Genomic DNA, 15,190 nt, shown 5'->3' with positions numbered 1-15,190 from the left:
AGTCGTTAAGGGTGTTCAGGGGGGGAGAATGTTCATCATATGGTTGGGTGGGTTGGTCTCCGGGTTGGTTGTCGAAGCTGTTGTGGATGTCTGCAATTTTGTTGTGGAAGAATGAGGCTAGGGAGTCGCAGAGGGCTTGAGAGGGGGTGATGTCGTTGGAGTTGGCTGAGGGATTGGTAAATTCCTTGACGATGTTGAAAAGTTCCTTGCTGTTGTGGGCGTTGTTGTCTAGTCGATCCTTGAATGCTGTTTTCTTGGCCTTTCGGATTAGTTGGTGGTGTATGCGGGTGGCGTTTTTGAAGGCGTCCTTGGTGCTGGTGGTTGGGTCCTTTTTCCAGGCCTTTTCAAGGGAGCGGCAGAGTTTCTTGGACTTCTTGAGATCATCGTTGAACCATGAGGCCTTCTTGCTGCCAGGTTTGCTTTGACGTTTTTTCAGTGGTGCTAAGGTGTCGGCGGTGTTGGATAGCCATAGGGTGAAGTTGGCGGCGGCTTGGTCTGGGTTAGAAGAGTGGGCAGGGGTGTTTAGAAGGAGCGATGAGGAGATCTGGTCGATGGTGATTTTGTTCCAGTTTCTTTGTAGAGTTGGTTGGAGGTGTTTGATGGGTTTCGGCTTGTTGTAGGTGAAGTGAACGCAGCTGTGGTCAGTCCAGAGGAGATCCGTAGTATGGCTGAAGGAGACATGTTTGCTGGAGGAGAAGATGGGGTCGAGTGTGTGGCCTGCGATGTGGGTGGGGGAAGTGACCAGTTGTTTAAGTCCGAGGTTGGCGAGGTTGTCCAAGAGGGTGGTGGTGTTGCGGTCGTTGTTCTTTTCAAGGTGAAAGTTGAGGTCTCCCAGAAGGATGTACTCTTTGGAGGGGAGCGCGTGTGGAGTGATGAAGTCCGTGATGTCTTCACTGAATTTTGCACGGGGTCCTGGTGGTCTGTAGAGGAGGGTGCCTCTGAGTGTGGTTTTGGGGTCGATGTGAATCTGGAAGTGAAGGTGTTCGGAGTTGGTGAGGTTGGCGTCGGAGCTGGTTGAGATGCGGATAGATTTTTTATGGACGATAGCGATTCCTCCTCCTGTGTGGCCGGTACGGTCCTTGCGTGTGATCTTATAGTCTTCTGGGATGGCAATGGTGATGTCTGGGGCGGAGGAAGCGTTCATCCATGTTTCTGTTAGGAAGGCGACGTCTGGAGAGATGGTGTCTAATAGATTCCATAGGTCAATGGCGTGTCTGTGGACCGATCGGGTGTTGAGAAGGATGCATTGTAGGTGGTTGGGGTCGGGAATCTGTGGTGTGGTCGTAGCGGAGAAGTTGTCGGTGTGGATGAATTTGCAGGAGTAGCAAGAGAAAGGTTCATGGGTGTGTCCAGGAGCGGCTTGGACGCAGTTGGGGGAGCGGCCGGGGTTAAGGGCTAGGAGGGTGGCGGCATCGTAGGTAATGCGGGAGGGCTGGGAAGCGCGAGGGGCAGGGGGTCTGGCACTGGGCGCGGTCCAGGCGCGGACGGGCGTAGACGGGCTTACCTTTGGCGCACCTTCGGCACGGATTGGGCGCGGTCGCGGCGCGTGAACGCTGCGCGCGGGAACTACTGTCATATATGGAGAGTGGAGGGGGAGGGGCGAGGGCGTCTCAGCTGGGAGGCGGGGCAGGCTATAGATGACCACAACAACAACATACACAAAATGGAGGCGGAGGGGGGAGCACAGCGGAAACGCGCTGAATACAGAAAAGCAGCGATTTTAAAAACAAAAATGCAGACTTGTCAGAGCGGCAATCAGGCACACAGCGGCAGCAATAATTAGGCAGACTAGCAACAGCAGTGCAGTAACGATACCAAGCACAGCGGAAACGCGCTAAATACAGAAAAGCGGCGTTTTTTTTAATCAGAAATGCAGACTTGTCAGAGCGGTAGCCAGGCACACAGCGGCAGCAATAATTAGGCAGACTAGCAACAGCAGTGCAGTAACGATACCAAATGCCACAGGAGGACACTGGGGAGCGACCACTCAGCCCAAGGGAGAGGAGCGAGTCACGCAGGGTCCATACACACGCAGGGTCCACGCACTTCACACATAAGGGCACTTTAAGTGCCTGTCTTACCGCTGCCATCGTCATGCAGATGCAGCGATTAGGCCCAGAGAGAAGGACCAGCAGGGGTAATTGATAAACAAAGAAAACATTGAAACCCTTAGGGCCTCGAAACTCTGGAGTTATTAAATGTGCGAGGCCCCACTGCTGCGAGCAGGTGTGAGGCCCTGGGCAGCTGCCCAGGCTGCCGATGCCTATCGCCGGCCGTGCAGTACACATAAAACCAGCAAAAACAAAGAGAAATTAAGCATTTCTCCTCATTGCGCCCAGTCATGACCAGGTTTCCCTGGTCTTAATTTGGCGCTGCCCCATATTTAGTCACTGTTGTAAATATGAGGCAGCATCAAAATCAATGGGTATTACGGCAGAATGCTCACCGCTTTCACGCTACCTATAGCGTGAAAGGTTGCCTTATTTACAAGGCAGCATTAAGCCACGTTAAACTGAGGCTTAACACTGCCTTGGACATAAGGCGAAGACTGTATCACCACCACAACATCAAAAAGGTGACTTTCTGGTGGAAATAGGGGCTTGTAAATATGCCCCAGAGACTCTTTATCTAGACTTCCTTCTTGTTGACCACCTGCCAGTCACAGCAAAGTACTTCAAAGCCAGCACTATTGAAGATGCTTCTTGCACTGTGGAGTCTCCAAAAGTCCTCACTTTGTTGGCATTTAATCCTTACTTTCATTTCAATGACGGGGACTTTTAACGTAAACATGGCTTTTGTCTTGTCTCTCCCTTTCAGAGTACTAGCCTTTCCTTTATAAGAAGCAAAGGGAGCTGATATTTACAAAGCGCCATTGCTTAAAGCGATGTAACTGCTTTGCAAGGTGTCATTAAATACAGCAAACATTATATCCCTTTGCATTATAATACAACCTCTTACCAGTGGTCTTCAGCAAACCGTTTATATCATATTTATGTCATTTAGGGAAGTGTAATGAAATCAGCGGTAGCGCTATACTCCTTTATTACATTGCAGCGCTATGATCCTTTATTACATGATTTGCTCTAAGCAATGAATTGCGCTATTTCACAAAAAAGCAAATAAAGGTAGTGAATGGCATTTCAATTTCATCATGAGATGAAGTGTTTTTAGAGTACATTATGTTTACTTTTCCGTGCATAGTGTTCCTCCTTTTACTGACGCCATTCCTACTTAAGTATTTGATGGGATTGCATAAAGCAGCATTTTAGTCAACTGAAATATGGCTTCTGCTTCTCTGTTATTTTTGCTTGGCTAATTACTGTTCCTGCTGCCATTTAATTTCATTATACAAATTCAACTACGCTGGCACAGTGTAGCAAGCATATTAAAAACTGGATCTGGTGGCTCACGCAACCAGGGTATTGAATCCAAGAATCTGCGTTTACCATCACGGTTACAGCTTCAAATTCCTTAGGGTCCACTTAATGTTTCATCGTTCAGAGTTTGATAATATGAGAACCATTTAGTTCTATAGTGATACATTTCTGCAATGCATTGTAGTATAGCTACACTATTGCCTTGTTATTGGTGTGTTCAGTACCACTAGCAAGACCGATAGGTCTGGCTTAAATGTGCTAAAGCATGCACTCATTGGCATGCACAATGGCAATGAAATGCATTAGCACAGTAATGCTGGGGACAATAGCATTTCTAGGGCTATTCACAAACCATAAAAAGGCAAAGGCGAAACTGCAGCACACACATTGTATTAACAGTTTAACATAATGTGTATTTGTAACGCGAATGTTCACCGATTGATTCATCTTGGAGCTGAATAACTGGTAGATTTTTATATCCAAATAGTTTCATTGACATCAGAAGAATAAAATGATGAGTAGGCTCGCCAAGATTGAGTTTGATAAAGAGTATTTTAAAATGGATCCCCAGGGGGTAGTCACCAAGATGGCAGCGGAGTAGCAGCGTTCCTTGTGAGCACCGCTCGCCGAGGCCGGTATATTCATCATCCAATAGGGATACTGGCACACTTCACACAGCCGAATTCGCCCTATGCTCTCCAGGGCACATACAGATTAAATACAGCGACCTGCGAATAGCGGCGGAGCCGTTTCCGCGCCGGGGGCGCCTTGTACCATCGGCCCGACGGACGAGACATGGAGCAGGGAGAGGCCGATCTCCGGGCCTTGGTTTGAGTCGTGGAGATCAACGCTGAGATCAGTTGCGGCCGGTATGGGAGTACCTGCCAGGCGGTGACGTGGGGAGGGGGAGGGGCAGGGTGGGGGGTAGTAATGTATGGATTACGGACCTTAACAGGTAACTAAACATATAAATAAATAAAACAAATTTCGTTGCATGCACTGCATCCCCAAATGCGATGCAGTGCGCACAACGAAATTTGTTTTATTTATTTACATGTTTACTTACCTGTTAAGGTCTGTAATCCATACATTACTATCCCCCACCCTGCCCCTCCCCCTCCCACGTCACAGCCCGGCAGGTACTCCCATACCGGCCGCAGCTGGCTGAGACTACAGTGCAGAGTCGTTTGTGGAACCGGGGAAAGCGCCCGAGTAGAAAAGGGTGCATGCGTAGCCCTGGCTGAGCAGCGGAGGAAGAGGCCTACCGAGCTGAGACCCGATTATGAGTTACAGCTCAAGGTCCGGCCCTGAAGACGAGCCATGCAGCAGCGACCTACGACAGCATTGCATCCCCGAGAAACACCGCTCTGACTCCACTCGGCGAAGGAACAGCGTAGTGGAGAGACACTTGGCCAGATTGCTGCATTAATGAGGTGAGAGCTGCGGGGTCGACGAGGCAGCTGGGAGAGGCCGGGGTTGGAGACGGGCCCTGACTAGGCCTGAGACAGTAGAGTAGGCCTCACCCCAAGGAGCTGAGGAGACCTCCGGGACTCTTTGAAGCGTCATCAGGGACCAAATACCAATAATACCGATAGACAGACCCGGTACCAGTGGCGGGCCGAGATCCGTCCCAGAAACAGTGAAATAGACGCGGCGGCCTGTTAAGGGAGAGCGGATTGGAATCTGGGGTCATCAACTTTATAAAGAGACAAGAGATTGGCCCCAAGTACCGAGTCAGCTCACAACCAGAGATTTGAGGCCTGGACACTGAGTTGAAAGGCTGGAACGGGCCTACTAACGTTTTGCAGCCTGCCAAAAATGCACTAGCTGGCCCCAGGACTGAGAGGCACCAGCATATATGAGCCCTACAGGAGTCCTGCAGGCAAACCCAGCACAGAGAAGGCAAGAGCTGGGGCTAAGGCAACGCCACAACGCATACAAGGTACCCGGTGAACTTGATTGTGAAAGGGGGCCCCAACGACTCGACAAAACCAAAATCCCCCAGGAGGCCTGTGACCAGGCCGAGACGGGTCTGAGCGACCGCGCTGCTGGTGTACGAGAAATGGTGCCCTGTAGAGATGACCACACACCCTACAAAGAAGGATCCGACAATCAAGGATCTCCTGCAGAAACCAGGCACCAAAAAGGTGGATCGGCCAACAGCCCAACAACAGGATAAAGATATGGACTCTCCTGGAGAGTAGCCAGAGGAGTCAATCACCTGCGGCTTTCTGGAGAAGCTGTTCGGGACACTTAGAGAAGACTTTGCAGGCCTGAGACACGATGTCACTTACGATATCAAGCAGATCAGAGCAGAGGTTCAGGAAATTGGTGACCGAGTTGACTCTGGAAAGGAACGGCGACCGAAGGGAGGAGGAGATTACGGAACAGGCCTGTGAGTTGCTGGAGCTCAAGGACCACAATGAGGAGCTCTACCTCCACCTCAAGGACCTCGAGAATTGCTCTCGGAGATCCAATATACGGATTAAAAGCGTCTCTCTCCTGGCAGATGGGGGAATGCTGGAGGAGTGGGTGATCTGCTTCTTTTGACATGTGGCACCGGCACTCGGAGACAAAGAAGTCATCCTGGATCGCACTCATCGCACAGGCCGACCGGCCATGAATCTGGGACAACAGCAGGACATCCTCACATGCCTCCACTCTTTCCAGCAGAAGGAAATCATAATGGCCGCCACCAGAGATAAAGTGACCCTTGCGTATGAGCGGCTTCAAGTTGGAATTTACCAAGACTTTCTGCCGCTCACCCTTCAAAGACGCAAAGCCCTGAAACCAGCCACAGCCTATCTATGTGATTAAGGAATCCAATACTAGTGGACACTCTTTTAGGCTCTCATTTGTTTGGGACAAAGAATTGCACTCAGTTCGGTCACTGAAGGAGACACAGGAGGTGCTCGGTCTCGACTTGGAGGAAGGGGACACCCCTGAGTTGTCAACAGATGACACTGCCACACACAACTTGCAAAAACCCAGAAGATGACGAGGGACTAGATGTGAGAAACCTTCTGAACCTACAGCTATGGAGAGCCAGAAAGAAAGATGGTGCTGCTCCTTCAGACACAGAACTGAGGCTGGACCGGGGATAATCTGACCGTCTGAGCGAAGGTTCTATGATTACCCCCCATCACTGCGCTGCAGAAATTCCAGATACGTCCAGGAACGAAGAAACCCCGTCTTGGCGGAGAGGGCTCACTCTTGTTGACTAGATGACCAATCACCAGACACATGGGCCCATGCACGATAGTGCGGTACATGCTGAGCTGATGGCATTCTCTCACTGTTTGTTCACTTATTTGCTTTCTACACCTCTCTTCTCTTCCTCTTTCTCTAGAAACGGGGCCTACTTCTACCGATGCCACGGGGGAGAACTAGCAAGAAGATGGCTAGGGGTCAGATGGAATCAGGAAGGGAATTACAGCACACACAGGGGGAGGTCGCTGACAGGTAACGGGGACGCCCTTATCCCAAATGGCTCACTGCTCAAATCCATGGGTCACTATGTCATGTCCTCCACATATGATGGGACAGAGGGAGGAAGCAGCCGCGAGAACCACTGTGACTGGGGGGGGGATGAGAGGAAGATATGGAGAGACATCTCTGTCTGTATGACAGCCACCACATGGGGCCCGGGATAGGTTGGGTGCACAGGGGTAGAATCCCGATTCCCACGTGACCCCAGAAGAGGATCCTTACACATCCCCCAAATGCTCATATGTACACCATTAAGGTTAGGATCCTGAGCTTCAACGCTCGGGGACTCAATGCACTCATTAAGCGCCACATGCTTCTCACAATGTTTAGAGGGTGGGCTGCAATATCTGCTTATTGCAGAAGACCCACTTGTTGCGTGTCGATTGAAAACGCCTCTACTCCAAGTGGTACGATAGACAATATTTCTCCTCAACCATGGGTAGGAAGGCTGGTGTGGCTATTCTCATAGCTTCACATTTACCGGGAACTGTAAGGGGGTACACACAGAAATATTGGGCAGGATGTTGGCATTGTGAGTCCTAGTGGTATCCCACACATATACCATAGCCTCCATATACAGCCCTAATGGCTGTATATGGAGCCTTTCCTCTGAGATACGCTAAACGTTGTTGTGGACTCTCAGAATGAGGATTTAGTGTTAGGGGGGACTTTAACATAGTACCAGACTCACAGCTAGACAGGTCAATAGAGCGGTTGGGTCACTCAGGATTTCTCTCAGAACTTATGTTCCAGAGACTTGGGGAGGTGGGGATGACAGATGATTGGAGGTACTGCAACCTCACAGCTTGGGAATACACCCTTTTCTCAGCGTTGCACCAAACATTTACGCAGATTGACTTGTCTTGTACCTCCCAATGGGTTAAGGGCTACATCCACGATGTAACGATAGGGACAGCTGCCTTGTCTGATCACTCCCCGATTTCACTGATGCTATGCTTACCGGGAGGGCCAACGTGCCAGAGGTCGTGGAGGCTCAACCATAAATTACTCACATACAATTCTAATATTGCAGACATACGAGCTGCAATCCGTGATTATCTGGAAATGAATGACGATAGATCGGTTCCACTTCCCCAGGTCTGAGACGCTCATACGGGCCGGTTTTTGTCTATCGCAGCAGAGCTCAATAAAGATAGGAGGGACAAACGAGAGCTACTTGAGTTGCAGACAAGGGAGCTAGAGGGCGTTGACCGCCACAAGGGTGCGATTCAGACAAGAAGACAACTTAATAATGCACGAAAGCAACTGAAGGCTCTGGATTCTGACCACCTGGAACATGCATCCGTCATGCTAAGCATCGCTACTATAAAGGGGGAAACAAAGCTGGGAAAGTTCTAGCACACTTGTTGAGGTCCCAGACAAATGCACGCTGCATTGTTGGCATAAAGACCCTCATGGAGAGATTCTCCAGGGGGACGCTGACATTGCGGCCATGTTTGAGGTCGTCTACACCACACTGTACACGGCGGAACACCTGGATGTGACAGCTGCCGAGGACTAAGTCCATCGGGCACTGGTGGCATCCCTCCCCCGACTGACGCAGATGCTGTGGACGTGGATATCTGTCCGTAAGAGGTCCTGCAGGCCATACAGAATCTTACGGTAAGGAAAGCACCGGGGTGTGGTGGTTTCCCTGTAGATTTCTACAAAGCACTTGCCCCTGAGATCACACCGCTCCTAGTTTATCTTTTTAACTCTTTCAGCGAAACGGGCACCTTAACCCCCACAATGTCAATGACAGAAGTAGTGGCGATACCCAAACCCAGGTAAGGCTCACAGGAGTGCGCCTCCTATCGCTGAATTTCTTCACTAAATGTTGATCTAAAGATATTCTCCAGCATATTGGTGGCACACCTGGCTACTGACATGCAAGGTCTGGTGGACCCAGATCAATCAGGCTTTTTTCCCGAACGCAATTGCAGAGATGGGATGAGATGCCTCTGTCACTTACTAGACAAAACTCAGGGCACCCAGCAACCTACGCTACTTCTATCGGTCAACGCCAAGAAGGCACTTGACTGTGTATATTTGCCGTACCTGAGGCGTGTCCTGGGCAGGTTTGGGATTGGGTAACGCTATCAAAGATGGGTGAAATGCATATACAAAACACCTGAAGCGCGCATTAGAGTGTATGGGATAGCTTCCTGGCCAGTCGTGATAGGGAGAGGGACTCACCAGGGATGCCCGCTCTCCCCCTTGCTCTTCGCGCTCTATAAGGAGCCATTTGCCGAAAGGGTCAGACAACTCCAGATAATCACTGGATTCGAATGGCAGAGCACAAAATATCCCTGTATGTGGATGATGTAGTGTTATTCCTCATGCAACCAGAACTTTCCCTTCCTCCCTTATGAGAAGAATTCACAACACTTAGCAGGCTCTCAGGCTCCAAAATCAACCCTCAAAAAACAGTGGCTCCCTGTATTCCCCTTCCGTGAGCTGAGCAGGAGCATCTGAGGCAGAAATTCCAAATCATGTGGGCACAAGGGGGCATTTCTTATTTAGGACTGCAGATATTTCCCACAACGGAAAAGACGGTCAAGGCCAACTTATCAGCCTTGCTGGATGCAACGCAGCATGAGTTACTTAATTGGAAGAAGCACATCATGTAATTGTTGGGCAGGCTGGCAGCCTTTAAAATTACTCTTCTGCTTCGCATTCTTTATGTGATGCAGATGCTACCTCTATGCCCTCCACCTTGAATACTGGCGCAATTGCAACACCAAATTGGGAACTTTATATGGGAAGGGAAAAGGGCCCGCATGGCACAACATTAAACATTTCTGAATCAGGCTGATGGGGGGCTTGGGGTTCCGCACTTAGAGAAATATTTTCAAGCAGCGCAACTACTGTATATGATCGAGTGGTATAAACCAGAGTCTGAAAGGCATTGGTGTTTCATTGATCGCGCAATTACGGGATGCACATATGGAAGGTCCCCTGGCTTCCCAAACAGCATAGGCCAGCTGTAGCTTATATCTCACTGGTCCTGAGGGCGTCCATTGGGGTGTGGGGAAGAGTAAAAGAGACCAGGGGCCTTTTGACCCCCGTTTCCTCGCTAACCCCTTTCATAGGCAACCCAAACTTCCCCCCACCTAGTGAAGGGAAAAGGTAGTTGAAATGGCAAGAAGCGAACTGTAACAGGATAGGTGACTGACGGGCAGATGCATCAAGCAAAATACCTCCCGGTAAAATAGCGAATCGGTAAAACAGGCCAATACTGAACGCAAAACCAGAAAATGCAATGCATCAACCCCAAATCGATAAAAAATAAAGAACGCTAAAGAATCCCCTCGGGAAATTACCGAATCGCAATTCAGACAATCGGAAATAACGAACACCAAAGCTGACCTCGGAAATACCGAATCGCTAATAAAGAATCGCAATGGAATGCATGAAAAATCGCTAATACTGAACATTGCCAAAATCGCTATTTTGCATGAGCAAAATAAGGGGAATCTCAAACTGTAGGTAAAGTTATTTGAAGGAATGAAAAAATATATATATATTTTCCAGGTGCTGACAATCAGTAACCCTTCAAAAATGCCCCTGGAAACCCCACAAGTCTTCCAAAATGGCTGCCCCCTACGTGCTTGCTAGGAGGAGGAGGATCAACGCCCAGGCTCAGCGCAGGAGGATGATCCAGGACAGGGTCTTCAGGGTGCGCATCACATTGCTGGGGCAGACAGAGTAACAGATGTACGATAAGTACAGACTCAACCGTTCCATGATCATGCGCCTAATAGCAGATCTGGAACCATTACTGCAGCACCAGACCCGTAGGACCAACGCCATACCAGACCATGTCCAGGTCCTATGCAGCCTGCACCTGCTGGCGTCTGGAAGCTTCCAGGGGGTAATAGCAGAGACCGGAGGCGTGTCGCAAAGCGCATTATCACGCTTCTTCCACCGGTTCCTAGAGGCCATGCTGACATTCATACATCGCCACATCACCTTCCCCACAACCCCCCAGCAGCTGACCCGCACCAAACGGGAGTTCTACCAGGTGGCACAATTCCCCCATGTGATAGGGTGTGTTGACTGCACGCATGTCCCCATCTGTCCTCCCTCAGCCATCGAATACATCTTCCGCAACCGGAAGTCATATCATTCCATAAATGTGCAGGTTGTGTGCAATGCTAAGCACATCATTACGGACCTTGCAGCCCAATTCCCAGGGAGCACACACAACGCATACATCTTCCGTCACAGTGGCATCCACAGGCGCCTCATCAACGGTGAATTTGGAGAGGGACACCTACTAGGTACATATTGATGCATCATCGTTTACTCCATCCCCACATGTATCATTGCATTCATGCTGCTGACCATTCTCTCCCCATTCTGCAGGTGACAGCGCTTACGCCTTGCATGAGTATCTACTCACTCCCTACCTCAACCCAGCAACACCTCAAGAGCAGCGCTACAACAGAGCACACATCAGCACAAGTAATGTGGTGGAGCGTACATTCGGCATCCTCAAGAGTCGCTTCCGAATACTGCACAAGACAGGAGGTGCCTTGCAGTACGACCCAGTGACCTGCTGCCAGATCATAGCTGTCTGTGCCATCCTGCACAACATCGCCACCTGTAGGGGGATACCCATAGAGGTGGACGGAGAGGATGAACTACGTGCACAACACCCCCCCCAACCCCAACAGGCACATGTGCCCAACACAGCAGAAGGGCAACGGAGGCGGACATATATCACACGGCATCATTTCTGAGACAGGTAAGAGAGAGCCTTGACAACATGATCTGGTTTGCAAGGGTTTAATGGACATGAACACCTGACTGGTGCAGATAAATGTAACACAAACATGATGCAGCTGAACTTAAAGCTAAACTAAATTGTCAGTTGTCAACACGGGTGCTGCATGTGGCACTATAGTTGGCCCATGGTTACGTCACCATGGATAGGGAGACATTGCCACATGTCTACTTGCGTTTGTCACGTACCCCTAGTCTCCTGTCCCGTGACTCCTCCACATCTCCACGATGAGTGTCAGTGGCTGTTGCGCCGCGCACACTGCGCCTCCTCCCGCTGGTCTCCGGCAAGGAGATGCTGCTCAAACTTGAGGCTGCCTCACTCCCCTCATCCACTCCCACACTGCTGACACTGGCAGTTCCAGACTGCAGATGCTCCACTACAGTGGTCACTCTCTCGAGGGCCCTTGCCACATCCCCACAATAATGCCCTAAGTCCACCTGCAGGGACACGGACCTGCGGGAGAGCACAGCTGTGCTGTTGCACAGCTTAGTGACGGCCCTAATGGTGGAATTTGTAGTGAGCATGTTCTGCTTGTGCCTCCTGCGCTCACTTTGTTGGCCTGTGACAACAGAATGTGTCAGTTCCTGCAGGCAAGCTTAATGTCATTGTTGCCCACAGCTACAGCTGTGGTGAGCTCACGCACAGCGTCAGTCATGGTGCCAATTCTGTTAGACAGTTTTGTCATGGTGAGATTAATTGCACCCATGTGTCTCCCCTGCAGGCGCTGGACACGCAGAATCCGGGACTCAACGACTCCGTACCCATCGGCCGGATCCACTGGTCTCGCTGCAGCCCTACCCAGGGGCACGGCCCTCTGTCTGACACACTGACGTGCTGCTGTTTGGGTGGTTGGAGTGACGACAGCCTGGCGTGGGACATTTGGGGCTGCTGTACTCTGCTCCGTCTCCATCTCATGCAGGGAGCAGACATCTGCCCTGCGGCTCTGCGGAGTTGTCCGCACTGGTGGTGGTGGTGGAGGTGTTGTTCTTGTCCGCACGGATGGCGGTGGTGGAGGTGGTGTCCGCGGTGGTGGTGAAGGGGAGGATATGGCTTCATGTCCCTGTGAGCACTCCGCATCGGTCACCACTGGTGTCTCAGAGATGACGAGGCGGCCGCTGTCATCTGATTCCATGGGGGATGCATCTGTGTGTGAAACAGTGCATTGTTAATATTTTGTTATTATATGTGGATATTGCATTCTTTTGTCTATATAAAGTACATATTTGGACTGACATTTGGCCCTTTGCTGCTGTTTTCATATCATTCACCTCTGGGGTCAGACATGCACTCATTCATGTATTGACTACAACTCCCATGATGCAACACTATGGTGAGGGTATGTGTTTTAGGCACGGCTACATGTGCACTGTGTCTGGCATGGGGGAGTGGGCAGGGATTGATAACACGCTGCATATCTACGCTGCCATGCATCTTACCTTGTCCTCCTTCCACAGCACCAGAGGTGTTCAGTTGGGTGACCCCCACAACAGCTTCAGGTTCTATTGTTGACTCCACTAGGTCCTCCAGGACTGTGTTCAGTGTCACATTGGATGACCCCCCACCTGTGCCTGCTGCATCCTTGACCCAGCAATCCTCTCCTTTGCCCTTTTACGCAGGTCATACCAGCGTTTCTTTAAGTCGTCAATGCTCCGGTGGGCGACTCCGCAAGCATTGACCCTGTCCTTGATGCGCAGACACATCTTTCTTTTTTCTGCCTCAGGCACCTTCAGGGACAGCTTCCCAAACAGCTTCTCATTATTGCTGCTGACACCCTCAATCAGTATTTCAAGTTCCTTATCAGAGAACTTGCGCTTTCTCTTCCTGGGTGTGTCCTTTCCCTGCTGGGGTGCCTCCTTCTCCATCATCAACAGCTTGGCTGGTCCTGGTTGTTGCTGGTTCTGTGTAGCTCCTCAGCTCCTGTGCTCTGCCTCCTCCTCTGAGCTCCTCGTGCACTGAATGGAGCATGGGCTGTCCAACTTCCTGGTTGTGATGTCATCAGCCTGCTTCCGATGCGTCGCGTCTTTTTACCGATTTCGCAATTACCGAATTCGCAAATACCGATTTGGTATTTGCTAATTCGGTATTTGCTAATGTTGTCTCGCTATCGTACATTCGCTGTGGAATACCGATTTTTACCGGTTCGGTAATTAATACCGAATCTCTTGATGCATCGCGGTTTGCATGTCCTTATTAGCGATTCCTTATTTTTGGCTAATAAGGACATGGAATACCGAATTTTGATGCATATGCCCCATTGTAGGAGAACATGAAGATAATATACAAGCGAAAGCATATTATAAATGTACTGAATTTTTATTCGTCAAGGTTCAGACCTATGGATGATAAAGTCTTGTACTTGACAATCAGTTTGGATTCCAACCTTCTCAGTTCAACACTTCTATTGCCTCCTCTTGTTCTAGGTGGTACACAGTCAAGGATGCAGAATCTAAGGAGGTTGGCATTTTGATTATGACTCGCACTGAAGTGGAGGCCAACCGGGTATTGCTTATAAATTTTCTTTATTGCCTGTAAATGCTCAAGTACTCTCTTTTTGCCTTTGTGGATCGTGCTCCCTATATTTTCAAAATGAATGGCCCGCTCAGGTCAGCTCCTGCTTGAAAGTTTCAGGGTGATTCGTCAAGCGGGGTCCGAGAAAAAAGGGGGGACCCAAAATGCGTTTTCTGCACGTTAATGTCCATACTAAACTTTTGTCGCAGCTACAGACCGAACTGCTGAATGGAATTAGACCAAATTTGGCAGAAAGGTAGCTCTTGGTCCAGAGTGCACTCTTTTTTTAAAGTAGTGTACATCCATTTACTAGTTTCTGAGAAATCATATATTTAGAATTATTATTATCTGGTGACCACGGTGAATCCACAAACCCTCCCGATCTCGAGCTTGACTCTCTGTTTGGCTGCCAACACTTCAAACCAGGAAGTGTTGGGAGCCATCTTGTGACTCAATTGAACTGAGTCACAAGAAAAATGCTAAACAAATAAGAAAAGGGGGCAGGATAGAAACACCCTGACCCCCTAGGCCTGCTCAGGAGGTCCCACAGGGACCCCAAGGGCCCAAAAAAGCAATTTGTTTCATATTTTCAGTGGAGTTTGCGTAGTATACATGAATCACGCTGACATTTTTTAAAAAAATGAAGGACAGTCTCCCGCTCTTCGTTTAAGCCCCCACCAGATCGGTGTTTGAACCAGTGGCCCGGTGGCAGTGGGCTCGTTGGTCTGACTCTTGGAGTGTCTCCTGCTTCCTACAATTCTCGCCGCGCTGACTACGAGCGGAGGCGATCCTTTTAGCGAAAATTAAATGTTGATTTTAAAATATTGTGCCACTAACTGCTTTTAAAGTTATCCAGGTCCTAACAGAATTTCTCACTTTCAGGGGTGTTGCCGACTGGGGCAGGTCGCTTCTCGGGGGCTCCCGGCGGTAACGGGCGCCATTTTGGCTTGGGCATTACCTCACAGCTTAGCCCTGCCACTCCCCTGTCGCTCCGCCCCTACTTAGGAGCATGGTTTCCCCCTCCTCC

The sequence above is a fragment of the Lissotriton helveticus genome, chromosome 11 (assembly GCF_964261635.1).
Source record: "Lissotriton helveticus chromosome 11, aLisHel1.1, whole genome shotgun sequence".
NCBI classification, from domain to species: Eukaryota; Metazoa; Chordata; class Amphibia; order Caudata; family Salamandridae; genus Lissotriton; species Lissotriton helveticus.
This window is presented reverse-complemented; position numbering follows the sequence as displayed.